A 4,125-nucleotide genomic window follows, 5' to 3' on the forward strand; every position below is an offset into this window, starting at 1 on the left:
GATCAGGACTTTGGTTAACGACATCCCACCACCAGTAGAGACCATCACAGTGTTTGTATGGAAAACCCATTATATACAATTCAATTGTCCTTATTGATATTGTTATTTCAAAGTGTACACATCTAATTCATCAAAAAGGCATGCCGCAAACTTTCATATACTTTCATATTAGGTTGCACACTTAGGTTAGGTTTTAAATGTTGTTAGTCTGAGATGTTGGTTAGATATCAAACTTGCTAGCAAACTAACACGGTACATAAAATAAGCACAGCGGAAACAGCAGTTTGACAGATTCACATATCTCTGCAATGCAAATTAACTGCCAGTTGTCTACCAGGAGGTGACTGTATCCGTGATGTCATGGCGATTCGGTCCACTAACAGCGGGATAGAATCAATCCAATTTTAAGCTGTCAGTCCCTTTTCTGCAGAATAACAGGCAACTCCAGTTGAACCTTCCTCTTCATATTCCAACCATAAACGGTGTGAGCTGCAGCAGGTTTTGTGACAATGGATGAATAACTTTTTGGTGTGACTGCACAGAAAGTCCTCTAATGCCGGAATTATGAAGAAACTTTCCCTTCACCATATCACGTACTGTTCAGACAAACATGACAAGACAAACAATTAGCTCACACAATTACCTGTGTGTGAGCAAGGCTGTAAATTAGCCGTCTCTGTGGCAGAGCGTTTCCTCCGCCACCCAGTTGGATTGAGCTCACACTGTGAGTTTCTGCGCTCGTCGTGATCACATACCTTCGTGTGATACCACGGGGCACAATGGGTGACATCCTTAGTAATCAGCACCTGCTGCCTGTAACAAAGGAGGTATATCGGCAGATGACATGTCATGTGGTCACAGACTGTGTCATGATGTGTGGGCTTGACAAGACGGGGAATAAAGGTGTGAGTTTAGACACTCGAGAGTGGAGCTCTCAGCGGGAGGCGCAGAGGCAGTGGCTCACATGCAGAGCTGGAGGTTTGTGTGAATGGCTAATGACGAACAAAGTCATCCACAATTCTCATATGGGACGGGAAGTCATGGGCGTTAGCTAGCACCCTTCCAGATGCACCAAAGCGTGAACGTCTCCTGTTGGAGAACTGTTACAACACCTCCCACTGTTTGCACGGATTTGGCTTTCTATATATGTTGGTGTGTGTGTGTGTGTCTGTGTCTGTGTCTGTGTGTGTCGCTGAGCCTTCCTTGTCTAAACCATTGTTAAATTGCCTACTCACCAACGTTTATGTGACTGCAGATGAGTCAAGTCTATTAATTATAAGAATAAGGCCCTGTACTTCGATTTCTGCCCGCCCGTCCATACAGCACTGTTTCCCATACTCTTCATCTATTTCCTCTTCCGCGCACAGGAGTTCAATTAAATCCTTCATTATCATGTTCTGCTTACCTCCAGGCTGTCAGATGCAAATTGATCCTAGCTCTTTCTACACTTTTTAATCAACATCAGCCCGAAGAAAAACAATGCCTTCCACGAGGTAACACTGTTTGTCTTCGATACGTAGAAATCAATCCGTCCTGCATTACCGCGGTGTCCACTTATGGCGGAGGAGCTGCAGTATCTGATCGCTTCGGAAAGGCTTTGACCCTTTGTTACTGTATATCCCTGGGTGGGAACGAACTACTTAGCCATGTTTGGGTTCTGAAGGAATGCACACACACTCACGCTCTCACAAAACACACACACACACACACACACACTGTCCTTGAGCATTTAAGAGAGCATCTGGTTGAGACAAGGAAATTTCTTTCTCTTCTGCATTTGTTAGAAGTTGTTAACAGAGGCAGACGGAGCTTACAGCCTACATATAAATTATGCTTTTCCTTCACTGTTGTTGTTTTAAATGTGTGAAGCTCTTTCTTAGTTTCTGTGTGCAGATGATAGGCGGATAGCTAAAACTTTATAAAGAAATCTCTTGATTTTTGAGTGACATTATCAATAACAGAACAATGAACTCAGCGTCATTGTAATTGTTTCCCCATTTTAAATCAGGTCCACTTTACAGCGAGACCTTATTTGTTTTCAATGGTTTTCATTCATTGCTGAGGTGAGTCATACAGTAGCCTTCTCTTTGTGAGTTTTCCATGAACTACACAGTATTTTTCTTTTGGATTTACTGCTGTGTGCATTTCCTCTGAGCTAATTCACAGACTAAGCTGTGTTTTCTAGAGGCCTGAGTTCTTTTTTTTGTGTCAGCAACACACTGCAATTAATTGCTCATGTAACTGTGCAGTAACAAAGAGATCTAAGGCTACACTGCAGGACCGCCTCTTCAACTGACGCGCTAAGTACGTTGTTATTCACACACCAGCAGCATCATATTAATGTGCAAAATAACAACAGGCTAAATGAGAAACCGGAAGCCTTTGGGTTCACTTCAGACACTCACACCAAGCAAAGGATGTAGTCGAGAAGCTCATATGTGAGGGCGCATTACAAAATGTAGGTAAGTAATAAGAAGTGAAAGTAAGTGAAACAGAATCGCCAAAAGGAAAATGCTGACTGCTTTCATACCACACTGCGTCTTCTTCAAATTGGCTTAAAAGAAGAGTTTCTTGTATCAGGCAGATTAGATTACACATGACACACACTGTCTGATTTGATTTAATTATGACCACATGCAAAGGTCTTTACAAACCGCTCATAATATCTTTTTTCCACCAGCAGACGAGGCGCGAGGATCACCCAAGACACATGTTAATAGTTGCTGTGATCAGGCCTTAATCATCACTTGCAAAGGCTCAGGCTACGACCCAAGCTAGTGTCAGACGCTTTGGCTCGGGGTTGGTGATTTGATCATCAGGCACTGGCCTGTGACATTTGAGAAGTTAATGGTAGGTGGTTAATGATGTTTGAAATCCCAAGACAAACAAAGTGCTCGCTGAGTGATTTGGACTATTAATTCTGTTAAATTGAGGAAGTGATCTGCCAAAGCAACATAAATAGGTGTGAGCTGGAAAAATGCCTCTGGCACAGTAACACACATTTAAAAAATAGAAACACAGTAGTGCGAGGTTTAACAAGGAAGACTGTCGGTCACTGTCCTGTAGCATATATTAATAGCGTGGCATAGTAAGTAAAGGGCAGCAGGTGAAACTCGGGAAATGCCAATTTTCAGATGTAGTTAGGCAGATTGAAGATGAACACAGATTACCTGCTTGTACAATGACTTTACATTCTTTCACCATAACCCACATTAACTCATCTGCTGTCCTCAACATGTATCCTGTTGGTCACATAGGAAAACCTAATGATGCAGTTAAAGATTAGTCTACAAAGTCACAGTATATTGTGAATCATCTGCTGTGGGTGTTTTAAATCCTCAGAGGAGGGGGAAAAAAAACTGTGCGGTGCATTTTCAACACTTTGATTTTAAAGATTTTACAGTTTAACCCCTGCCCTTGTTGAGGTTAGTCAAATATTGAGCGCTGTGTTAGCGCTGCAGTGGATGAGGCTGGAAGCATGCGCGATTCAACAGCAGCGCTGCTAATTCAAGTGAATAATTCCGCCACGTCTGGCACTGAAAATGATCCTCCGAGCATAAGCAATCATTCTTTATGTGGGATGTGGTCGCAGTTGTTTGACCATTATCGTGATGCACATAGTCGAGTAGAGATACAGCTGTCAAGAGGCCAAATGGAGAAGCTAAGTTCAGTACTAGGTCAACCTTGAAACAATTCATGGTGAAGTGACAGCGCCGCCATCAATAGATGCATTTCAGAGGCACATTAGAAAGAATCATTAGGGAGTCATGGTGAATGTCATATCAGGGATCCTTGCATTTAAAATGCAGTGTTGATGTCATTGTTGTTACTGTTGATCCACAGTGTCACCTTGAGTATCTATAACTGGAGTAAACAAAACACGCACATATTGGTTCAAATGTATGAAATAAGAGTGATCAGAATGAGTTTCAATTGAGTCATTTCTTCTGTGTTGAATCGCAGACTGTTGAGCCCAGAAATCCACATATTGTAGAGTGTTAATGAGTACCCAGCTGTCCCGTGTTGGATTACAGGAAAAGGAGCCAGCTCTCTTTTCAGTGGAGCTGCGCTTTGGTTCTGATTGTTGAATAGGCAAACATGAATTGAAGCTGTCCATGATGGTCA

Source organism: Acanthopagrus latus, chromosome 23 (assembly GCF_904848185.1).
Source record: "Acanthopagrus latus isolate v.2019 chromosome 23, fAcaLat1.1, whole genome shotgun sequence".
Lineage (NCBI taxonomy): Eukaryota > Metazoa > Chordata > Actinopteri > Spariformes > Sparidae > Acanthopagrus > Acanthopagrus latus.